This window comes from Aythya marila, assembly GCF_965140915.1.
Source record: "Aythya marila genome assembly, chromosome: 1".
Lineage (NCBI taxonomy): Eukaryota > Metazoa > Chordata > Aves > Anseriformes > Anatidae > Aythya > Aythya marila.
In genome coordinates this window covers 77,509,375-77,536,023 of record NC_139042.1, presented here as the reverse complement: position 1 = coordinate 77,536,023, position 26,649 = coordinate 77,509,375, and the positions used below count along the sequence as shown (strand labels likewise).

The window sequence follows — 26,649 nt, the reverse complement described above, 5'->3', positions numbered from 1 at the left end:
TAACTTTTTGGAGCCCTGTTATGTGGAAAATGTGGGAACCATGCATGGAGAAGGAGACTGAGGTGTGAGTGTGAGAACTTCAGCTCATATTTCTTCAGGTACTGGTGTCAGAGCAGCTGGATATGAAATCACGTCTGAGCCATAAGAAAAAGATAAAATTTGCTTGCCCAAAGAAGCAAGGTGAAGGATGTTCCATTTCATGAGTACGTGTCAATGTATGTAGTTTGGACTGGCTTTGGAGCCTTCATCTACACATTGATATCATATCTTAGTGTTGTATCTTCATTTGTAGAAACATCAGTAAGACTATGAGCTAACTAGACAGGAACAAACTAATTAACAACAAGACCAAGCTCTTTCATACCTTTTAGTTACTGCTGTTGGGTTCTTCTTAGTAACTTCTAAAATTTAGGTATCTAACCTGACATAGCCATGCCTTCTCTCTGTGGTGGACAGGCAGCTATCACTCCAAAGCATCTCATTTTAGAAAAAGCGACATAAATTGCCTTGTGCAGGTGCTTTATTTTCTCTGTCAACTCCAGTGAGAGGAAGCCTAGATGCCTATCTCTGACTAAAGGCCTGTCTTCTAGACGACGAAAGTTACATGAGATAAAAAACATTTGAAGGTGACAAACGTACATGTAAATGCTGAATGAGAACAGACAGCCAAAGACAGCAAAACAACATGTATTTAGTATCTCAGTAACAAACAATAATTGAACATGAAGTTCCCAATCTTAAACCAGGAATCTGACATCAATTCCTGGCTGAATTCTTAGCTGGCTTTCTTTAGAACAGAAAGTAAACATCTCTTTTTGAGGATGTTTTGTTACCATGTACTATTACATTTTTATTACTTTTGCCCAAAGTAATTCAAGTGGGGCGCTTAATACTAATGTTTTGTGTAATCATAGATGTCCTACTGTAGATGGTGGGCCAGTAAAAGCCTTAATTAATTATAGTATGGTAGCTTTGTGTATTATGCATTTATACAGAAAGGAATCTTTGCCTCATTTTATAATGCTCCTTGTTCTAAAGGAAATGTCAGACATATGTAATGCACATAGGAATATTATGGCACCTTAACTTAATAATACTTTAAAACTAATTAAACTGCTCTAAAGGCTTATATTTTTTAAATGCCCAAAATGCTTTAGTCCTAGGGAAACTGTTATGGAGATGGAATGTAAATATCTTTATGAGTGACATAAAAAAAAAAAAGAAAACATTTTTTTGTGTGTTCCCAGGTTTTAGGATTTTTAATTTTTCCTTCAGAGACACTGAATATTCACTGGAAGAATATGCTTTGAACTTTCCTAGGTACTACACTGCACAAACTTTCAACCCTGCAGCTGGACCAATAGCTGTTTATTACTTACAGGATGACTACAATTTGCTTCTAGATAATTTCAATGAAGCCAGGTGGAATCCCACACCAAAGACATAATATGAAATCTCTGGAAATGGCTGAGGTCCAGTTTGCATTTTAATACTTCTGGAGGTCTCACAAGTTTTCCTCTCATATAAATTAAAAATCCATTTCTGTAGTTTTATTTAAGGCTAGTCAAGTTGGTTTTTTTTTTTTTTTTTAATGATTTAAAATCTTAAAAAGATACTTAAAAGTGCTGTATTTCATATTCAATATGGATTTTAATTCATCAAGTTGCAATGACTTTTTTACCTCCTGAGATAACAGCTGAAGGTTCTGTGATTTTTCTGCAGTGCCTGATGATATTACTCATATCTAAATGGCATAAATGTTTAGAGGAGTGTGGTAATAAAATCCATTAAGTAATGGAGTGTTAATACATAGCTGATGATCTGAAGCTTTGAAGAAAGATACCATTTTAGCATTGTAGACTGGTGCTTATTGAATGCTATTTGAAGTATTTGAAGAGTTATCTGTTTATGACTATGTCATGTTCTGTTCTGTAGTACTTTGGGCTATTTGTATTTTAAAAAATTACATTCATTTTTCAGCCCCAGAGTTTCAAAACATACCTCCCCGCTCCCCCCCCCCCTTTTTTTTTGAATCTATTTCTTTATGCTGGTGATTACTGTATGTATACAAGTCTCTATAAAAATATCATAATGATTACAAATTTTCTCCATCCCCATTTATGTGTTATCAAGAAATCCCTCTGCTCACCTGGAATCTATACACCCAACTCTTACACATCATTTCTGGCACCTTTATTGAATAGAGTTTTAACAGGCTTTTTTTTTATTTTTTTATTTTATTTTATTTTATTTTTTATTGACCCATGCAGACTGTTAAGCGCTAAATGTTTTCACCATTGCTACATAATTTACTGAGGTAGACATGACATGTCACATACAAATGCAAAATTAAATCAGAGGTGGTAGAAATGTTAAATAAGATCAGATAAGATTTTCTTGCTTGTCAGTTAAGAAATGAATCAATCCAAAAGACTAAATGATACTATATTGCATGGAACAAAATAAGCATAGATTTCAGAACTGGTGCAACAATTCTGATGAAGCCAGACATACATAGTCAAATGTATGCAAGCGGGTTTGTTAAAAAGACAGTAAAAAACTACTGGTTGCTATTATGAATGGAAAAGTCTTACAGCATATCGAACCTGATATTAAGTTGTTTTTAGATGTTACCATACACAAATGAGATTAAGATAAGGGATGGAACCTTAGGCAACATAATGGTAGAAATGTTTCCTGCTTTAATGCAGAAGAAGATAATACCAATACATTAGTTCTTTTTAAATAAGCTGGTCTTCATTAAAAAAAAAAAAATCATTTTTCTATAATGGATATGTATGAAATATTCAAAGCAGAATATAGAAAGAACAGAGTCATCTACAGTGGTTCTTTCACTGACAAAAGGCCCAATTCAGGAACATCTTTAACTCAAGCATATAAATCAACCCTATTCATGGCATCACTTAGTCTAACATATAACTTGAAACAACTGCCAAGTTAACTGTGTGTTTAAGTGTTGTTTGAATAAATATGATTTCACAAATCATAAGAAAATATATGAAAATGAATCAGAAAAAAGAAATGTGAAATGCAAATGTGCAAGTGAGTATGCTTGAAGAGTATTTACAATAAAGGGAAATTGAGGGAAATGTAAAATCCACCCTGTCTCAAGGCAAATCTGAGATCTGCCAACACTGTTTTTCATACTTTAACCAAAATAGTGTACAGACTGAAAATTGTGGCAACTTTAGGGAAGATGATAGAAGTTGGCATTTTAAAACTGTTAAAATATAAAAGTCAGGACTATCAGTGAAGTGTTCCTTGCATTATCTCTTATGTTATTCAGTTGTGACAAAAATGATCAAATATATGTTGAGTTTCAAAAATCACAGGGATATTCTCTTTTGTGTTTCATCATTAAAACAAACCAAAGACAAGACAACCACATTAAAAAATGGGGGAGGGGAAGCATTTATTTTTGTTGGCAGTCTGAAGCTTAAAATCATCAGAAATGTTTTTTAATGATTATTTTTTCACAGGACCATAACATGATTTCAATTATGGCCTATAAATTTGCCAGCTTGTCAGTCTATGACCACAAAATGTTTGGTTGCCTTCTCTGCCAGTACAGGACATTTGCATGAATCTCAATAAATATTGCAAACTTTTGTTCTGTGTGGGTTTCCGTAGGAAATATCTGCAACCATCTGAGTTGAAGGGAGAAAAAGCAATTTCATAGGAGCAAAATAATTTACACTCAGACACTCAGAGAGGAGGAGAAAAAAAAAAAAAAAAAAAAGGAAAAAAAACACCACACAATTTTTCACAATGAATAGAAACTTCACATACGCAGTGTTTGTGTCTGGGCGCCAAAGCCTAGTTTTCTCAATCCATATTTAGGCACTTGCAGATAGGTGGCCTACTTGTCAGTAATACTAACATTCACAAATGAAAAAGAAATTGCCAGTTACTTCTAAAAACCAAGCAGCTTATACAGAATTGCCTGGATACCTAAAGGGCCAAACTTCAGCACATACTTTTGAAATATTCAGCCTATATTTTTAAAGATCTTGCACACCATGTTTTAGCCACTAAAATGTTTTCTTTTGATCTTAAGTGCAGGATTAATAAATCTCGACCCATTATATATATGCGAGGTCTCAGGCAATAGATAATTATTCTTAGCTGAGGGGAGTTACTGTGCACTGCAGGTGATATCCCTGACCATAGCAGGAACAGAAAAGGCTGTGGATCAGCGTTTGGTTTCAGTGTAGCAGCATGTATACAAGGTGTGTACAGTCAAGCATATTATGTGGCTTGCATTAAGAATGTTGTTTCTTCTGGGTAGGAGAAAAGACTGTGAACCTGTCCGCAGAATAAAATACAGCAAGGTAGTCACTTGTTCAGCATACTGAGCAACATGATAAGGAGTCTTCTGTGCTTGAGGCATTTCTGATTATTCAAGTGACCACTGGAAAGAATCATTGAGGATTTTCATTTTGTTCAGGCTATGCAGTGCTTCTAGAACAGAAACCAAGTGCCCTTATGTGGCTTAGCTATGAATACTGGAGAAGAATTATCACAGGAATGGGATATATGGGAAGACCAGTGGGAGCTTCAAAGCTGAAAAGGACAATAACACGCTATAAAGCTCACAAATGTTTCTTAGGAAAGCATGCGCAATTCTGAGAAATGCACTGCAGCCAATGAGAAGTATTTTGTAAATACAATGCAATTAGGAAACTATTTGCTGCATTGTACAAGCCTAATGTACAAGCTCAGTTAGGAGGTATGAGAAAATGAGCATTCTAATACCCGTCGGCAAGCGTGGGTGACATGTGACACAGCTGAGTAATCTGCAGGTGAAGGCACTTATGTCATTTTTTCTGCTAACCAAAATCTGTTTGCCCAGATCATTAAGAAGAAGATTGACAAGAGTGTTTCACACCTGCATTCCCTCCTTTGGCTACCAGTTCCAGTCTGGGTAAAATTTAAGGACCTGCATTGTCTCCACGCCTATTATCTCAGACCTGCCTTACCCTTACCCCTTTGCAGCACGCCCGGTCCCAAAACTGAGAGCAAGGGGTTCAGCTGCAGAGCATTCCCCAGGGAAGGCCATTCACACGATAAGCCCCAACTGTAACCACTTCAGCCTAGGTCACACTCATCAATCACACGAGTGGTCACACACACCTGGTGTCAAATGAGAGCCAAAGAGCCAATGCACAGCATAAGAATCATCAGTCTGTGCCGATCAGCTTACAGGGTAGAGACATTTTAGAGCACAATGCAAGATCACTTTCTTTGTGCTCCCTAGTAGAAACAGTCTTTAGAATTCACTGACATTTAATCATCTGCCTCGTATCACTCCTTTTCAGAGTAGCTATTTTGGTGCTACGTGGGGGTTGTCACAGAAATGGTTGCCTAATTCTGATCTAAGTTTTGTGATGTGCACCCAGATCTTTTACTGATAAGCATTTTACATCCAAATGTAATAACAAAACAAATTAAAAGTGATTCTGTTTCATGAAAAGAGCAGTGACATACTTATCCCCAGCTCTTTCAAAAAAAAAAAAAAAAAGCACAATTTCCACAAAGCTGGTGGAAAAATTTTCGTACATCAATGCACAAGTTCCCACTGCCTGCCCTATCTCTTTAGTCTCAGTAGTTACAGGTGAATGGATTTTCAGTAGGGTCCAATAAATCAGGACTTGTTCCATGTAAACTACAGGCATTGGTATTTTCAAATCACTGCCGGCCTTATAAAATGGCTGAGGTTCAGTGCTATTTGAAGCTTAGCAGCCAGAAAAATACCAGTGCAACTGCCAAGATGCTTGCTGCTTCATGCAGCAAGGAACACAGACCTAAATGAGATTTTTTTCCTTTTTTTTTTTTTTTTTTTTTTTTCTTGTAGGGAGGCTGCAAGGAAGCAGGGGGTGGGGAAAGGAGCTGCTCACTTGATTTTCCCTGAAATACACTGTGGCTGTAGATCTGAATCAATCCAATGAATGCTTTACAGGTGGTTTTAAGAAGATATAAACATTGACCAATTAATGGCTTCTTGTTTTCCTCTGTTGAGATTAGTTCATCTATATGTTTATGATATGCCAACAGCATTTTTTTTGCAGGACAACTCTCTCAAAGTTCTGTTTGTGCAAGTCTGCATTTTGTTACTTTATGTGAGTAAACACTTAAATTCTACAGATCCATGAGATGTTTGCCCACAGGATTAAAAGAGAAAATCCTAAAAAAAAATAATCTTTAAGATTCCTTTTAAAAAGCTAAAAACCACTTTTGCTTCAGAATTTAATTGGTAATCGATCTGATGGGCCCAACCCACATGCTTCTCAAAATTGGATAATGTATCCTACTAGGGCTATATTTGCTTCTTGTACCACAGAATAGCAAAGCAGATTATGACCATAGTTGTAAAAATTTGATTTTAATGTGTAGTATTTGATATCTTTATGACACAGAGAGCAACCTGCTTTTTTTAGGGATCATCCAGTTCAAACTTTTTGAATGCTCAACCTCATTTTGCTTATCCAGTTTTATGTAATGTTCAAAGATATAGTAGGTAAGGTAGGTAAATTTTGCAGATCTAATATTGTGCAATTTCAATATGGATTTCTAATAATTACCATACTACTTTATATTTTAAAATACTATCTTTTTATTGTATCTTTTTTCTTATACTCACAATCAACCTCAAATCTTTCTACAACCTACAGAGGGATTGATACTAACTCACAGTTTATATAATGAGTCTTGTTCTTCAGTTCTCAACACTGAATGAAAATAATTTACTGCTGTGACAATGACTTAAAAATATTAATCAGGGAGTATAGACAACAAGCATGCAAGAGAAAGCAGATTTCAAAAAGATTTTTAACATGCAACAACAACTTTTTGCATATGTAATTTGCTGTGCATCATTGTATGAAAAGTACTTATGATTAGGACAACCTATTTTTGTGTTTTTCTGGAAAATCTTTCTTTTAAACATGGGCCAAAACTACTGACTCTGAGTCAGGAATCAGCCATGTATTTGTGATGGGATCCTTATTTGGTGATAAATGAGGTAGAAGTACTGAGGCCTACTAAGATGAATGTAATACCAACACCTTTACATGGAGGGGGAGGGGGGGAGAGAGAGAGAGAAAAAAAGGAGAAGAAAAAAAAAAAAAAAAAGGAAAATGATTAAAAAATAAAATCTAAACACCTAGCTTTTAAAAAAAGGAAGACAAAAACAAACAATACATTTTCTACAGAGGGAGATGAACACCCTTTTCAAGTCAAAGGTGTTTTGCAGGTAAGAATAGCTAGCTGAATGGCAACATATTCTGCTTTTTCTGCTCTAGTCCTCAAGAAATTCTTCCCTTCACCTCCAAAACCTGCTGGACTGCTGTCTTGTCTCCATTGCAGTCCTTCAATCCATGCATGAGTTGCAGGCCTCCTCTGCTCACTTGCTTGCTCACTCCATCCTGCAGCCTTCTTTCTTTTTGAGAACTCTCAGTAGCCCTAAGGGAAGGAGAAATCTTCCATTCATCCAAGAGGTCCGTCTTCATAAAAAGAACACAACGCATGCTTGGAAAAAATAAATCAGATGCCCAGCACAGCCTGTCCTGAAGTTCTGAGCTAGGTTGGCCTCAGACTTTGTGTACCAAATGCCATAGTTTAAGACTTCCTGAAGAAATATGTCTTTGAGAGTGATTGTGACATCTGGTTTAACGCTGCCTGAGAATGAAATTGGTTTAGCATAGTTTGAAAACATGTCAAAAGATTGTTTTTTGTTTTAAACATACACTATCCATTTGAAGCATTATTCTTGTTATCCATCAGGTGAACTCAGTAATGCTGGATATTCTCCAGAGCCCATTTCTCTTATGTTCCTGCCAGATGAATGGCTGAATTGTCAAAAAGCCATTGCAGTATGAAGATGAATTAGAATCACACAGTAGGGGTCACGACTACCCACATCAACTTCCTGCTTAAAACGTTTGCCACCTATTTGTGAAAAATGAACTCCACTTACCTGAAAGTCACCTTACTACTGTAGTTCCCTCCAGGTCCCTATGCAGTCTGCAGAGACTGACTGCAGGCTTTTCCTTAGGGAAAGTCTGCCCACCTGTGGTGTGACTAGTATTTGGGGGGTTGAGGGGGAAGAGATGTGTCTCCATCTCTCCAACACTGGTGGTGCTCCTAAGTTCCTCAGTCAGTGTCTATGCTGAAGTAAGCCTAGGCCATTTGGCAATTTGGCAGTCAGGCAGCTGAAGAGTAAAGGAGAAAAGATGACTGTGATCTTGTAAGCTGTGTCAAGAGAAGTACCCATTATACCAATTACAGGACCTCCCATGGTTGAATCATCGCTCTGTTGTTGCACACTCTCACAAGCAAATACTTGTACTTTTGTTCCTCGGTACAGTTTGAAATAGCCTATCCTACAAAAAAGAGATCCTGAATCTCCTGGCACTTGTTCAATATTACACTCTTATCTAGCTTCTAGCTTGTTGTTACACCTTTGTAGCATTTTATCCATTTGGGTCCAGTTCTGTATGACTCAATATATTTTTCTTCACATTTTCATTCTTTCTTTTTAGCATTAAAGTAATTGTGGCCCTGTTTGCATAGGAGTTAAAGTGTACAGTATTAGTAAGACTGCAGTCATTTGAAGTCTTGACATATCTGGGCAAACTGGAATGATTTGGCACAGAATTCAAATCAAAGCATCTTGCCGTACATAAATAGAAGTACAGTTTTAAATGGAAAGCTAAATACAGATGAAAGATGAAAGAGGTCCTAAGGAGCTCTGGCAAGTTTGTTAAGGTTATTACTTAAATTGTTACTTATGTGACATGGAAAAAGTATATGGTCAAAAGACTACAGAGACTGCTAGATTTCCAGCCTGAAGAGTTTATGATCTAATGGTCTGATTCAGGCAAAATAGCCAATGAAATCAAATAGGAAATGCACATGAATAAATACTCATAATAAAGGAAACCTAGGCACAAACTGTTAACTCAGATTATTTGTGTGTATACACTGCAACATGCAGATCATGGATCAAAGCCTGAAACATTGTGAGACTGACTTTAAACAAAAACATTTTTTAAAGTTCTGCATTCTAATTTGTTTCCCTTCTGGTCTCTATGCTTTTGGAAAGCCCCCAGTTAATGCTTTCAAGCTTTCATCTGCAAACCTGAGGGCTAGAGACTTAGATTTAGTGGTATCAGAGCTTTCAAGCAATCCCATTTATCAAGAAATTAAGTTTGCAAGGGAAAAAAAAAAAACACAAGACATTGCAAGAGTAAAAATAAACAAGTAAGTTGGCAGCCTTGGATGCACTAATATGGAAAACTTTATATTTTAACCAGTTTTAAATATGTAGGATAATTCTCAAAATACTTTCAAGATAGGGAAACATTTCCCTTATTCCCTTTAAGTACACAGGAATTAGAGTGGGTTAGCTTTCTGATATCTACCAGCCAAAATGATAAATGAATACATGCAAAACGTAAAGAAGTAAATAACATCATCTAAATATCCACTACAAACTTAAATCCACCTTACTTAAATCCACCTCATCTGTCTCTTCCCAGGCACAATTTATTGAAAATTACCAGAAAATCTAAATCTCTTTTGTCTGTAATTGTACCTTCATGGATCAGACACAGTAAAGGGGCTTGAAAACTGATAAATATGTCATTGTGAATGTTGCTCCTATTTTTTGCCCCTTTTACATTTTCAGAGGAAGGTATGGAGACTTTTTCACATCTGATGATCAGACTTGCAGTTTCAGTCTGTACTAGGAAGTACAGCCTTAGAGTTATCAATTTTTGCTGTTCCTTGGCATTTAAATGTAGGGTCTAACAGCTTTCCAGATAAAGCAGAAGCATGAGAAGAGTGGATGCTGCAGTTGGCAGAACTGGTTATGATTCTTTAAAAAAAAAATTACTTTGCTAAGCTTATACTACTACCACTGTGTCCTAAGCTTTTTTTTTTTTTTTTTTTTTTTTTTTTGCTCTTTTTTTAAAAAATAAACAAACAAACAAAAAACACACCACTGTCATTGATCAGCCTATGTTGTATATACTACAGTAAAGAGGCATCTCAGACTAGTGTCCTTTCCTTATTTAATAGCACTGCTAATACCTCTGCTTTAAAAGCAAAGGAACTGGGGGAGCCTGGGCAACCAGCAATTGATGTGCTGGATTAGACTCCGGATGCAGGATGCAGTATCCTCACTCTGGCAGTGCCAATGCTACACTTCAAAGGAATTCCATAAGAGCAAATGGGACAAACTCAGGAACACACACACACTGATCTCATCCCTGTTTCTGAGCAAAAATGAATTTAAATACTAAGGCACAAGGCTTAATATCCACTGCGAATTGTGTATAGCAATTAATTTTAGTTCTGTATAATCTTGATTTTCATGTAATTTAAAAAGTCATGTCACCTGCATTCATTCATTAGATTAATTTTTATGTCAAAAAATAATGTTTTGAATTTAATTAGAACAGACTTTTTACATAAGAATGCACAGAGTGAAAAGTTAAAGTCACTCTCTTCTCAAGTCCATCTGCAGAAATAAGTGGGCACCATACTCTTCCCCAGCAGAGGTTTCTGAGCAGTAAACTGGAGTATTAGTTTCAAGAGATTTGCATTAGTCTAATCCAAAGCAAAAGTAACAAAGCTATGGGTAATGTTGATGATGCATTCATACCATATTCATTCCATGTATTCAAGTTCACTCCACTCTGCACTTTCCTCATCAGATATCAGCTGCAAACCTCTGCTATCCAGAGCTACTGACTGATCTTAGGCAATTTTTGTTTGCTCGATAATGAAATTCATAGGGTAGAGGAGCAGGTACAAATTCTACTATCAGCAGCCTGCCAGTATCAATTCTTTATCTTTTGCAACAAATATGCCACGGAAATGCTCACTGAAATACGAATTTTGGCCAGTGGCAAAATCAGTCAGAAAACTGAAAGACCTTAATACTATTTCAATGAGAAATCACTGATTTAAGAGTCATTAGCCCAGTGGTGCCAATACAACTCATGACCTCTTCAATGAAAAAGAGTAGTGATCAAGCTGAGCTTCACAGCATCCAATACAAAAGAATCACTGGGGCAGAAGAACAACTGATCATATTTTTGGTTTAGATCTACTCCCACGAAGTGCAGAATGGAAGACTAGTAATTACTAACAAGCACTGAAGGCAGAAGTAAGCTATGAAGATCTGTCACAATAGAAGAAAAAATAGTCAATATAGACAATACAGTTCAAAGACACAGACCAGTCACTGGTTTGCTTATGCAGCATTTTAGAGAAATTCTAAAAAGATGTAGAGACATAGCTATAACATTTTTAGGGAATTTAAATAATTACACTTTTGTACTACTCTCTATAGCATGGTTGCCTAGTTACGAAGCAGAGTCCTTGGAATGACAAAGAAAGTAGTAGTCATTCGTGTTTAAATCCCCCAAAATATCAGCAATGGCTTACCTATAAGTAGAGGTAATGTAGGCTTATAGTTTGGTATCTCACAATTTGCCAGAACTAGACAATTCATCATACACAATTTTATGCCATATTTGAGATACATCTGTTTCTAGTTCTAAGTTATTCATATCAGAAGTTCTAAGTTATTCATATCAGATCATAAGCAATCACTGTACAGAGTTTGGAATCTGTCATTCACAGATTTTAGGTCACTGAGGTGTCCATGAATTCAACAATTCAGGGAAGCAATAAAAAAAAAAAAAAAAAAAAAAAAAAAAAAAAAAAAAAGCCTATTTGTTTCATTAACTATTACAGATGTCTCTGCGAGATGTCACTCTGAGGTGCTGAGAATGCTGTAGTATCAGAATTATCTCATCACAGCAGGAAGGGTAAAGATAAAGTCAGAAGTTTTTTTTTTTTTTTTTTTTTTTTTTTTTAAGATATGCTATTATTCTCTAATTGATTGACTCCAGTAATTTATTCTGTAGGTTTTTTGAGTTTGTACACTGTCTGAATTAATTGCATGTCTGATGTATACAAGGTGCACCAATAGTAACGTGATGCCATGCTTGGTTCTATGCAGACATCCTTGGCATCTATGTGCAAACCTTCCAGTTCATGTTTTACTTTAAACACACACCTTCTTTACACAATAAGAACAGTAAAAGCATTCAGGAATACAAGGTTTCACTCCTTTTATCACCCTCACTGCTGAATTGTACTGCAACTCGCAAGAATAAAATAAGAGTTATGAGCTAAAGGATCCAAGTCTGCCTCCTAAAGTACCCAGCCTGGATTTCAAACATCACAGGTAATTTTCTGGAGCTTATTTGTCCCAGAAGCAGTGAACTAGTAATTGCATGCCAATTTAAAGATAGACATAACAATTATTAAAGCTATACGCTGGCACAACAGAAACAAAGAAAGCCAGATTTCTATGTTAGTTATTAAGAGTTTCTCCATTCACATTAAGGTCATAATTTATATTTTGATGCTATCATAATTTACATAAAAGATGTTTTGCTTTGACATTGTAATAAGATCTCTGTAGACTCTGACTGTTCCTTTCCATGGCTGGTGTTTTTCACACCATCCTATTGTAAATACAATACACATTTATTGAGCAATTCAGTTTCAATAACTGGCTCTGATAGTCTTAGTAAAAACACCAAAATTTCCAAAATCCCATTAAAACTAGCTTTCTCTACTGTTTAATTATTTTTATAAGAACGGGATAGTTGGCTAGAAAAGCATTGGAACTGTGGGGATTATTTTTGTTTTTCTCTCTGTAACTATAAGGACATGATTAGACAGATATTTCATTGGAGATTTGTTTTAGACCAGTGTGATTTAAAAACACTGAAAATATAATACCCTTTAGAATGAAGTTCAGCGTTATAACTTTGAGGGAATTTTAGCTATGTCATAATAGAACAAAGAGCTTTCCATCAATTAATTAAACTAATATTAAAAGTGAAATTCTAAATTCTCCAGATAAAGGCAGACATCAAAGGAGAGTAATATTGTAATAAAATACTTTGCAAATACTTTCTGTCTATTATCCCTCTTCATATTGACTGTCAAATAATATAAATAAATGCCATTTCAAGGAACGCTGTAATCAGAATGCTGTGACAGGGAGTATACTCTCTACACAATACATGTATTTTACTCTACGGTCATGGTTTTGAGATACGGTTTGGATTAATTTTAGTGTGGAGACATGTTAATCTGTATAGGTTTGATAAACTAAAAGTAATGTGATATAAATCCCAGTGGTGTAATTGTTTTTGTGAACTTGCTGCTGAAAAATCTGATGAGATTATTCAATGTATTAGGTGTATACTACGTAGATCAGTTTATTAGTTTTGGGAAATCAGGAATAGGCTAAGAGATTAAACTACTGTGGTGGTTTTACCTTTCTAGGCAGCTGAACTCCACCACAACCACCTTCTCACTCCCCCTCCACAGAAGAGGAGGGGAAGGGAAGAAGAAAAGGAAAGAAACAACTCATGGGTTGAGATAAGGATAATTTAATTAAAGGAAAAAAAAATAATTATTAAAGAGAAGTTATTATTAATTAAAAATTCTAAATACAGGGAAAAAAGGGAAAGGGGAAAAGGGAAAACAAATTTAGCTGTGTGGAAGTGCAGAAGAAAGAAATTACTCTCTACATCCCACCAACAAGCAGTGCTTGACCACATCCTTGACGCAGGGCCTCAAGACACGTAGCTGTTGTTTGGGAGGACAGACATTTTCACAACGAGAGCCCACCCCTCCCTTCTTCTTCCTTTTTCCACCTTTTATTGCTGAGTGTGACACCACATGGTATGGGATATCCCTTTGGTTGGGTTAGGTCAGCTGCCCTGGTATGTTCCTCATCACCTCTTGCCCACCCCCAGCCTGCTGGCTCTGGTGGGGTTGGAGGGAGTCCTGATGCGGTGCCAGCACTGCTCAGCAGCAGGCACAACAGCAGTGTGATACCAGTGCTGTTCTAGCTCCAAGTGCAGACACACTAGCACAGCACTGTATGGGCTGCTGTAGGGAAAGTTAACTCCATCCCAGCCAGACCCAGTACTATTACCTACTAGCTCTGGCCACAATAGCTCAGAAGGGAAGGAATATAGCAGTTGTAACTGAGATTTTAGTATGGTGAATAACAATTTTAAAATCTGGAAATTCTTAAATCTCTTTCTGAGGATACATTTCCATGGTCTACTAAATTTTTCTGATTCTTCGTAGCCTTAAAAAATATACTGTGAATGTAGAAACCAAAGCTAGCTTATTCATTTGGCATACTAAAATATGTGAGACTTCCTGATTATCCAGGTTCTTCCTGATTATCTCCCAACAGTCAGTGGAGGACTTCACAGCTACAGAGCTCTAAGAACTTTGTAGTATTCTTTTTGCAAAATTTTGACCTTTCAGTAATATTATTTTTATGATACATTTTCAATTATCTGTCTAATTTAATATTATTATTATTATTTCTTTTTATTTTCCATTAACTTTAAAAAAAAAATAGCAGCATACTTATATGTCTTTGTGGTGCATTGATCACTGTTCCTTACTGTTATACTACCTAACTATAAAAACACTTTCATGCGTCATTGTGTGTATGTATAGGTATATCTGTATATGTGTATCTGAAGTAGACGTGGTTATCCCTCCACCAAACATATAAAATCCCCTTTTTTATGTTTTATAGTTAAGACAGTTTTCTATACCATCTTTTCATACTAAAGTCTATAAATTCTTCTTGCAAGTCAAGGAAGTGCTAAAATATATGCATTTTATATTGAATATATATGATTTCTCCAGTGTGTTTAATCAGAAACTTTACAAATGAAGATAAGCTTTTTATATTTTGAATGCCAGATTCTTTCCCCAGGCATTAGTTCAGTAGAAGATAGTGAGTTCTGTATTAAAAAAAAAAAAAAAAAAAAAAAAAAAAAGCTTGAAAATGCAGACTCATTAATGTAAATTTAGAAGACTTTTTTAGATGCAATGTGCCATTTTTCTATCACCTCTGCATTCCCACCAGTTTTGATTTGTGTCTGTGCACAATCAACTTATTCATTTACCTGCCTTATACACTTTTTCCCACTCCAGGATTTGGAACAGACACACTGCAGTGATGGATGACCAACTCTTGCCCAGCTAAAGATTTCTCTGTCTTTCTACAACATTCAGTGTATTCACTGCAGTAAGTAGTTATTTTACCTTGAGGAAGTTAATGGTTAAGCACTGAGCTGGAAAACATGCTTTGTACAGAATGCAATCAGAGTACTGATGGCCTGCTTTGTCTTACTCACCACAGATATGAAGACCCTCCAGGTTCTACATCAATCACTCTTTCTTCTCAATATCTATACAAAGGCACTGGGGAAAATTATGAGACATCATTTAAAGTACCAACAACATGGATCACTTTCTGCCCCAATGGATGGTAAGTCTTCTACTCTGTAAAAGTTATCTGCTGTCACCTGTGTCCAAAGTCGGAGTGAATCCTGCTCAGATCCATGGATAATGCCACATGAAGTGTATAGACCAAAGCCCCATCCAGCCTGGCCTTGAACACCTCCAGGGATAGGGCATCCACAGCTTCTCTGGGCAACCTGTGCCAGTGCCTCACCACCCTCTGAGTAAAGAATTTATTCCTTATATCTAATCTAAACCTACCCTGTTTTAGTTTAAGACTATTCCCCGACATCTTGTCAATATCTACCCATGTAAAGAGTCCTTCTCCATTCTTTTTATAAGACCCCTTTAAGTATTGAAAGCTTACAATGAGTTCTCCCCAGAGCCTTTTCTTCTCCAGGCTGAATGCTCCCTGCTCTTTCAGCCTTTCTTCATAGGAGAGGTGCTCCAGCCCTCCGATATCTTTGTAGCCCTCCTCTGGACTCATTCTAACAGCCCCACATCTTTCTTGTGCTGGGAGCCCCAGACCTGGACACAGTACTCCAGGTGGGGCATCATGAGAGCAGAGCAGAGGGGGACAATCACCCCCCTTGACCTGCTGGCCACTTGTCTGCTGATGCAGCCCAGGATGCAGTTGGCCTTCTGGGCTGCAAGTGCACACTGCTGGCTCATGGCGAGCTTTTCGTCCACCAGAACCCCCGAGTCCTCCTCTGCAGGGCTGCTCTCACTGAGTTCTTCTCCCAGTCTGTACTCATGTCTGGGACTGCAGTCTATAGCAGACACACACAATGTCACCACATTGGTCTGCCCACTAATTCCTGACCCGCAAGCTCTCAGCTTGCTCTTCACCATCCCGCAGCAGAGCTCTATGCATCTGCACTGCCCACTTGCATATAGGGAAATTCACTCTTCTCACCTTCCAGAGAGCCTGTATCTATCCATCACAACACTCCATTTTTGTGAACAATCCCACAATGTCTCTGTGCTCCAGATGAGATCCTACCCCTGCAATTGCATACACACTTCTAATTCCTCCTGTTGGTTTCCCATGCTGCAGGCATTAGTGTACAGGCACTTTACAGAGGCACCCAGCTATGCTCATTCCCCAGAAAGGGTATGAGAACTTCCTCCATAATGCCACTGGAGACATAACAATGATGGGAAGAGAGGAATATTAACATGAACATGCCATATCACAGCTCCTTTCACTGCCGCGGGACTTCATTTGCAACACTAAGTAAATAGTGTTTTGACCTGGGACTTTTTCTGTATGCTTCACAAATTCTGCACACAAGCTGATAAAAATACTCTTTTATCTTTGAGTAGCAGAAAGTCTAAATCCCTCCTCATGGATAACAAACATGGTTACAGTGGTCTGGGACTTCATGATCTTTAGGTAGGTTCATGATAACTCACATTCCCAGGGGACAGAGCACTGGCTTGAAAAATTGTTCACCACTGGCTAGAAATACAGAAACAATACTTGGGAGGCAACTGCAGGCATTTGCTGTCTTTTTGACACCTGACTGATTCCTCTTGTAATGCCAAATTAATTCCAAAATCTTTTTCCTCATGTTTATATAGAGATCACTGGCATGAGCCAGAAACAAGACTTCCCTCAGTATTTACATACTGTACTACTGTCCAATGCAGGAGTTAAGCTCATAAAAACTCTATGACCTAAAACTAGTGAATTCCTTTCCAAAGGGAGGTGGGAAAAAAAGATTTAACTTCTTGCTGGTCTGAAAGTAGGAATTTCCCTTTAGTCAAACAATCCAGAAGTTACACCCACTAATATTACCTAGAAGAAATTTTCCTTCTCTTAGCCCTCTAATCTTGCATACATATGTCAAGAAGCAACAGAGATGGAGAAAAGAGAATTTTCCAACATTATCATAGGGATGTAGGTGAAGTATAGTGCATAAGTGGGATCCTGCTGTCAAAGTAATTCTATTTTGGGTGGCACTGAGGTTAATAGCATATGTCTAGGTCTAGAGTGAGAGGCAGAAGGAGGAAGACATAAAGAAAACCCAATGCAGTAAATGCATATAGCAAATAAAAATGACTCCACTCACATCAAATGCTTACTCTCAACTATACCGGTTTATGGTACTCTACAAAAGTAGGAATAAGCTTACATTTAGAACAAGCTTATGAAATTCATTCAGAGTTGTAATTCCTGAATCTCATACTTTCATGTTCATCATAGCTGTATTAATGCTCCAGCAGGTTGCTGCTCTTTTCAGCTGAAATGATGTTTATTACTAATGTTGATGTTTCTACATGTCATGTAAAACATTGCTTTTAAATGCTTCTTTTTCCAACTTCTGGGAGAGTTGATATTTTAAAATGCATTCTAGAAAGGATGAAGTTTTTATGTGGAAGTAGATATGGGTGAGATAAAACAACTCTTGTTTTTTTTCTTCTCTCCTTCCTCAAAGAGACATGAAACTTGAGCAGTACTCAACAACACCATATCACCATAATAAGTATATGTATTTCTTATGTATGTAAACAGGATATTGCTAGGTGATGCACAATCAAAGCTACACTAAGTCATTGTTCCAATGGCTGAGCAATTTTCTTTCCAAAAGGACACAGAAATGAAAACAAAATTCTGCAATCAGCGGGAACTCATTCCTCAGCGATTACTTTCATTTTCATTTTAAAATGTGATAAAGGATCCTGCACTTCTCATTTCCCTTGAAGATGATTTCAGATGATCTGACAACAGCTGGGTTTTTAAGACTATGGGTTCTTAACCATATTCAGACACGCTGGGTAAATCTCACCTCATAAAACTTGAGCCTGCCTAATGTTACATGTCAAGTTTAAGCCACTTCATCAAAGTTCTGCATTTATTCAATGAATGAGGTAGGAGCAAGTATCCACCAAAGTTGCCTGCCTTGAACACCCATTGCAACAGGGGATAAATTACCCTCTGAGCATTCCTGGCCCTATGGGTTATGGAAAATGTAAATGATTGTTTTACAGAGGTGTAGGTTGCTAGAGGCATAGGTTATAGTAGTAAAAAGCTAAGAGAGGTGAATTTGATCTGTAAATGACATCCACGTTAGAATTTTATTCTATTTTAATGAGACAATACTGTAGCATTTGTCCTGTTTTATTACAGAGTAGCTTGAAAGGAAGGAGTCAGAAATGTCAGGGACAGTGGAAATGCAAGTAAATCAATGTACTGTGCAGACAGTAAAAATACAGGGAAGCAAGCATGGAGAAAAGCCTCCTCATAGAAGGTGTCAATTAGCTTGTTAATCAGAAAGGAGAGGAAATGTAGGCTTTCATGGAAAAATGTAGTAATAACTGTTCCTCTAAAGGTGAACCTACCTTTGAGTAATGGCTGTCTGGAGAGCCAGCATGCAGAGCAAGAGAAAAATCTAAATATGCATGTTTTGGTGAGGCTAGCAAATAGTCTTCTGATTTCTTTTTATTTTGGGGATATGTTTGTTCAAACAGGTCAAAACAAAACAAAACAAAGCAACTTAATAAACGCAGATGAGAACTGTTCCTTAAACCATAATCATATGTAAACAAATAACTAGCTATTTTACCTTCCTTAAAAACAGTGAAACGTGTGGTAAAAAAAAAGGGGGGGAGGGGGAGGAATTATTATGCTTCCACTGCAGTAGGTTCAGGATTAGAGTAATCTGTTTTATTTCTGGAAACAATGTGGCCCCTCTTCTTATTGTGACCGTGTGAGAAAGAGAAGCAAAGTGTTATGCAAACAGGCTACGGGGAGTAGCTGCCGTCCTCAGGGGAGGTTTGGCGCATCCTGGTGTGGAGCTTGGCTGGATATAGATAAAGAGAAGGCAGGCTCGAAAGGGGAGCATTAAGCAATTAATCTCATGCCGGCTTTAAAACTAACATCTCTGGCAGAAAGGGTCACAATAAAGGGGAGATACAGAGAACAGGGCGGGGAGCACAAAATGAATGAGGTATAGCTGTTTGATGGGCAATTTCACCTGACAAATGCAGTTGTTTGGGGTGGAGAGGATCTGTCCTTCTTTCTGTGGGCTGTACTGTAGAAGTATCCTTGCAGCAAGGAGCAAAGTATTGCTCCTGGTATGAATAATGGGAAATGTCTCCCACATTCTTTGCTCATCTCCCTGGTAGCTCATAGCTTTGCATCGCTGCAAATTCTGTAAGTGCAGTTTTTACTATGGTTATTTTCAGTATTTCATCTCTGGTGGGATACTTGGATATTTCTTCATGGCATCATTGTCATCAATGATGGATGAATCTCAGGAAGCTGAAATTTCATTTTAGTTTGGATACGCATCTGAATATTGAGATGATTCTTTGAATTGTATATGGACTACATGAACTGAAAATCTCTGAACCTGGGCTGAAAATGTGACAAGTATGGTGTTTCTCATGAGTTTTCAGACACTTTTTCCATGGGCTACATCTAGAAATACAGAGAAAGCAATGCTGCTGTAGTATTCTGGAATTTGGTGGTGAAAAAGGAAAGACCTTCAAGAATGGCTCATTTTGTAGAACACAGTTTAACTTAAAGCTCAGTCTCGTTCAAATGAGAATAAAGTCCATTTTAATACATGCAGGATTACAGTTAGCAGGGATGTAGTGTTTTTTTTCCAGCTGATAAAATGTGAGATCTTATATCGAAATTGGAAGAAAAAAAAGTGTGTGTGTAAAAGTAGCTTGATGGGTGAAAATCATCTTGTCTAATTACAGACTTCTAAAAGTTAGATATCTAAGTCTACTTTCCCTTTATAGTTAATAGAATCATCTTCAGAAAACCATTTGCTGACCTGTCTTAGATGCCTGTCTTGGGAAGAGATGAATGGCTCTCTGGAGATTTGAACTGAGGGTAACAACATTTTCAAAACATTAAAGCTGTGAAATAAAATTTCAAAACAGAAACCCTTTTAATCAGGCTGTGTGCAACAGAAGTTGAGTGATTCCTGGTGTTTTCAGGGATCAAGGACAGGAGTTCTGGAAAGCAGCATTCTCCTTCACTTAGTTTTTGTATTGTTTATTTCTTTTATGAGTTTGCTATCAGTAAGACTGAATAGAATGCAGGTAGCAATTTGTTCCACATCAGCTCAAAATAACTTAGAGAAGGATGATTTGTATTCCAGTCCAAACCTTTCATGTCTTTTTTTCTTTTATCACATTACTCTGGGACCTTCCAGCAACAGTCCATGAATCCAGTAGTGATATCTAGATGATGAAGTGCAGATCACAGTAATAAATTCTTTTCTTTTTTTTTTAACCTTTGACCATTTCAGAATCACTTTGCTGTCTGGTTGACCTTACAATATTTTTTGTAACATTTTAAACAGTTGTATAGCTTTGAAGAGCAGCTCTTTTAATGATTTCTTGTTCCAACAACGCAGACTATCCACAAAGCTTTCCTCTCTGGAGTTCTGAATGGACAATACATATTCCTAAACCAGTGACAGCTTTATTGTACTATCCAGAATCCCATAGGGCCACAAAATTGTAGTTGTATAGCATTGGTGACTGCTGATCCCCAGCTTTTCAGTTTGATATGCAGTGTTGCAGATACCGTAACCATCTTACAGCGACCAACAGACCATCTCAGGTAATTTAAAGAACAAAAAGCATTTATCATTTGTAACTTCTGCTTTCCATGCTGGAACTGTAGAGCTGGACATTTTTCAATTATCCAATATGGCAGTCAGGAGATAAACAGTACTTCATTTTCTATGATTGTGAATATTCTGTACTTATTTATATCAATGCAAACTGTGCATACTGTGATATAATTTGATTTGTAACATCTTAAGTCCAGGCTGTAGGGGGGAGAAACTTCAGCATGGTCAAGGGATGATTAGCCTCACCTATTCTAAAAGATGTCTGAAAGAAACTAAAGGTCCTAACTCTAAGAGGAAGACAGTACTGAAGTGATTGTGTGGAACAGTAAACAGGTTTGATATGCAAAAGTTTAGGGTAACACACATAAAACTCTTAAGTGGCTCTGCTCCTCAAGTAATGAGGTTATCTATTGTCCTCAACAATACTGTCCACATACTCTCATTGCTGGGATTCTCCAGGCAGTCTGAAAGTTGAAGAGCATGCTTTCATACTGACCATGCAAAGAATGACCATGCGCAAGTCAGAGCTCCTGCCCACCAGCCCTGTCCACAAAACCATACCACTGCCCTCACTGGTGGCTACAGAGAGAGCACCAATGGTCAGAAGAGGGAGGTAAACCCAAGTGGTATCAGTGCAGGGCAAGGGAGTTATCACACTACACGCATCACATCTTCCAAGGTCTTGAAAGGATTTTTAAAGACCACCTGTAGCCAGGACTTCTGTTTTACATTGTGCCAATAAATCAACATTATATTCCTGGTTTAGTTCTAGGGCTTTGCAGGCTGTCTTGGTCTTGGCTCAAAGGGGAAGACCAGCACAGCAATCACTGCTGAGCTCTGCAGCACCTGGGAGCTGCTGGAAATTTGCCGTCTCCCTGCCAATAAGACCTGTCTCAGCTAGTTTTATGAGCTCTGACAAGATCTGGTGCAACATTGCTGGAAATGTTGGTAATTTAACACCCTTATCAGAAGCATAAGGAGATTTTCATATTTTTTCCTAGGTCTTTACTGAGCTCAGTTGATGAGACAGCCAAAAATGTGAAGGGGACACATACCACAGTGCGCATGGATGTCTGATCATATGAACTTTGTTTTGAAGAGCAGACAGAATGTTTGGATTAGTAATCCTTTGTTGTTTTAAGCATGTGAAAGTGTCCCTGTGCTGACCTGTATTTTTTCTACAGTCAGTTGCTCTTCTGTTGCAATTCATATTATCTATTTTTTTTTCTTAAAAAGCTGTGAAGCTCACACAATGAAAAATTAACTATTTTTTTTAACCTTTTTTTAACCTAATTTGCCCAGTGATATGATTAGACCATGACATGTAATAAGTAAATAAAATCCTTTAAGTTACTGAGTTAAACAATAAAACTAATGAGAAACAGAACTATTTAGAAGAACTTCCATTTTAAAATAATTGACCAAAATTCTTCATCTCACTTCCTCTGAAACTATAACCCTTCTTTCTTTTCATTACAACATTACAGCACTAATCATCATACCATCTAAACAGCAGGAACCTCACATTCCAATTCCTTGAGAAATATGAACAAGCACAAGAGGGTAAAAATCACATTTTGTTTAGTCCTCATTGGGAAAAAAATATAATAATCAATATAGTAATCCAAAGCTATTTAGATCTTTGTTACTACGTAAGAGAAAATGAAAACATGGTTTTTACTGGATGAATAAAATGATAGTTCTAAAAGATTCCCTTAAAAAAAAAAAAAAAAAAAAAAAAAAAAAAAGTAGTGAGAATGACATGTACAAATGTATAGAAAGTTTATATTTAGAGCCTGTCAACAGCTGTTGTCATGAGCTGTGTTGGTGACTTTGAGGAGAACATGGGCTGTAGATCAGATGTCCTGGAGGTGACAGCATAAAGAATGTAGACCTTATGGGTAAGATCCATAAATATTTTTAACACCTGGATCTCATCTCTTCCCAAACACCCATAGGTATTAAAGATTTCCTTAATAGAAGATGTAAACCTGAGATGTAGAATGTACAATTCCTCAGTCTCTAAAACATGTCTGAGGAGTGATGCTGGCTCTACACTGAGGCAAAAAAGAGAGTTACCAAAGGCAGCAAAGGGCTTGTGAACCAGTAGGTACTGTGAAGGGACAAAAAAAAAAACTGGCTTCAATAGCCCAAGGTGGCTTTCTCATGTTTTCCATCTTTGGTGGCAGCAAGAGCTGCAACACCATTTCACAAGGAGCCTCCCTTGCGTTCACCATCGCCTTTCTCTGCCAATACATCGCTGGCTCCTTCGGACATTCAATTTTATGGATGGTACACCAAGCCCGGTGAGGGTGGTGTGTGATTAGCCAGCATGGGGTATGGAGGTAAATGGAGTGTTTCCATAGACCTCACTGTCCTATTAGAATAACAAGGATAAAAAAGAGCCTTATGAGCCGCCAAGCTAGCAAGCAGAGACATTTGTCTAAATTTCTGGTAAGTGGCCATTAAAGTGTGGAAGAGGCAAAAGATCAGCTGAGATTGTCAAAAGGACTATTGCTTTACAGACCCTTTGCTAAACTGCTGAAGTTAAGTTCATATTTTAAATATAACTTAAAATGGTTTCCTTAATATACAGAAAACTGAAACCTTTGGTCAGTTACGTTTGAAATATTTGCCTGTTTCCAGTGACTCTGTACTTAAAAAGGTGTTCTGCAGGAGCTGCTTTCAGGAAAGAAAAAGGAGGGTGGAAGGAGAGGTTAAATAATAAAAAAGAAGACTGTCCTTTCATTCTGCTATTAGGTGATGTGCCCTTAGTTATTGCAGGACATTAGTCACAGAACCACAGGAAGAGAGACTTTGTAAACCTGGGCTATGAAAGGATTCTTGAACTTCACTTGGCAACACTGCACATTAAAAGACATAACACAGAATCTACACTTTCGAGTTCATATGCTGTTTCTTATGGTGATTTGGTTTTTAGGAAAACAGTTACAGAAAGAGTCATAACAAAGCCTAAAACTAGTTGGCGATTCTCCAAGAAACTGCTATACTTCTTTCTCAGGACCCATTTCAGAATGCTCTGAGGACCTTCCATTTGCTGTAGTACTGGTTCCTATTCTTCAGCTCCTTGAATCTCATGTGTAGATTATAGGCATTTTTACTCAGTTATTTACCTTAACTGGAAAGAAAGGTACTAAGATAGCACATCAGTCTGCAAGCGCAGCCACCATGTACAAATGCATACTGTTTGCCTGAAGCGAGGCATTCATTCATTACACATTCTGTTAGGATAAGTTGTATGGGAGGTGAGGAGTTAAAATCACATCTCCTCTAAATCGCTGTTCAGATTTCTAACTGAAATTACTGCTGTCATTGACTTGTGGTCAGAAACCTAAGTCAGAAGTGATAGTTTGCAAAAAAAGCTGAACACTCCCCTCCAGCATTTTTGTGTAGGTTAGTAGGAATTGAAAATCTTGATGGCATACTTCTAGTTTAACATAACATTTACCTACTTCTAAATAACTTTTTATTTCAGTTATGTCTGGATCAATTGGGGTAGGACAGTAAAAATGTATTAAATGAGTCCCAAATAGACATAGCACAGCAGGAGTAACACATTTTTATACTTTCTAATCAAATATTGTGAGTATCTGGGGGAAGAGGTTTTATATTCTGTTAAATACAGGACTTGGAACCAGGAATTCTGGGGTTGTGGTCCCTCTTCGTCACTGACTTAACCAAAACAGCTGATGTTGGTCATGTATGTGGATACAATGGCTGCCTGCATTTATGAAACTGAGTGCAGACATGGCCCTTTATAATTCAAGCTACTAACAACCCTAGTCACTACTGAAGGTCTCCAGAACAATACGTACTGCCTGCATCAGTGGTGTCTGCAGCTAGGTTTAGAAAGACTTTGGCAGAAATCCTACCTCCACCATGTTCCAGCTGCCTAGAAGAAAAATAATCCTCATGACCTGCAGCAAATGAATGAGTTTCTACCTGTCCTCTTCTCCTCCCTGTGGAAAATGATGTTGGGCTTTGCATTTATCAAAAATTGTTGATTAAGTCAGTTTGGATGCTTCATGAGCAAAGATGTTGTTTTACTTTGTTTCCAAAGTGAAGAAATTCAGATTCATCTAATGCAAAATAAAGTGGAGGGAGAAAAAAAAAAAAAAAAACACTACCTTAGCTATGCAGGATGAATTATCTCACTTTACAGGCAAGAAATCTAATAGAATGACTTGCCTGAGGATCAGCAGTGAGTTTATGGCAATACCATATCTCCTGAGCGCCTGAACTGCAAGATTATCCTTCACCCATGCCAGTTGTCATTTCAATATAGAGAAGTATCTTATTTCTTAAGATACATAAGTGATTCATACTAGTACGGAAAGGAATTAACTTTCACAGAGAAAAACGCTTTCATCTGAAATGGTTCAAAGCCCATGTTTGCAATGAGTACTATTGTGCTTGGAAACACTGGTTTCCTGTCATTAAATTCTTCGTATAAATTCAAATCATCATATGCTGTGGCAGTGCTTTTGGTACCTTATCTCCATTATAACAGGTCAATAAAAATAAATTCTACTGTTTCCAATAACAAACTAAAATTCTGTGGAGATTTATCTAGTAAGGGAGGGTTCAAATCCTGGGGAGGCTAAGCAGCTGGGACTCCTATGGCTTCGCTGCTTAGCACCACCTTGCTTTGGAGCCCAGAATTTTACATGGTAAATGATCTAATCACCTACCAGGGCTTAGAACTACCACAAGTTAATAACAGCGCTGCAGCCACTGCTGCAAAATATTACACAATAAAACAAAATAAATGGAAATAATCCCTCATGAGTGCCGATAATTTAGATTTACAGGGTAATCCATAGGTATTGCAGCTCCTAACAGATTGCCAAAATACTGCTTGGAGAATTCTATTTCAAATCTAGTACATTTTATTATCATTTCAGAGGCTAGAAAATTGAGGAATAAATTAAAGAGCTAGAATGGGGAAAACAAACATTTACAGATTGGAATTAAACATACGGAAGTGTAAAGCAAGCCCCCTCTTTTGAAAGGATTTTATCAATGTTTGATTAGCTGAGTTGCAAGCTTGAGCTGGCTCCCTGGTGTCCCCTGGTAGCCAGATGCCCCACACACTGCTCTCCCACCTCAGCAGCAGCATGGGCTTTGGCACAATTATTTATGTGGCTGCAGCTCATGGGTGGCATTACTCATCATCCCATCTGGAGGCCCTTCACAAAGATTTGGTTGTAATTGTCACCACTGAAGGCAAGCAATAGGCATCTTGCTTAGGACTGCTAAGCGGATCACAGCAGGGAGCCATAGGGTTAACAAGGTGCTTGGCCCCTGTATTTCTAGGGAATAGAGGAGGCCAGGCATTTTGAAGGTCAGTTCACATTGCTTACTGGCAGCTTGGCATCAGAAATGAGGACCCACTCTCACCACCAGGCCCACTGACTAGATGTTCTCTGGGTCTTTATGGACTTTTCCCCACCCTTGTAAGCACAGAGGCAGAAAACTGCCTGCCCTCAGGATGAAATAGTTTGGCCAGCCTTTTTTGTCCAGTGACTATTTTTACACCCGTAAGGTCTGCAAGAAAGAAGCGAAGGTCCATATTTCTCCTGGTGCCTGCCTGATGTGCAGGGGGCCCTTTCCAGAGCCTCGCACATCTCCACAC

At 37.7% G+C, this 26,649-nt stretch overlaps 1 long non-coding RNA gene across 1 annotated transcript in view; it reads left to right on the top strand.

The window, feature by feature from the left end:
• LOC309881001 overlaps nucleotides 1-26,649 on the top strand; it is a 48,884-nt gene that overhangs the window by 3,916 nt on the left and 18,319 nt on the right. The window contains exons 2-3 of the long non-coding RNA XR_014318058.1: nucleotides 15,085-15,178; nucleotides 15,293-15,421. This is a non-coding gene — a long non-coding RNA (uncharacterized lncRNA). The remainder of the gene's footprint in view (nucleotides 1-15,084; nucleotides 15,179-15,292; nucleotides 15,422-26,649) is intronic.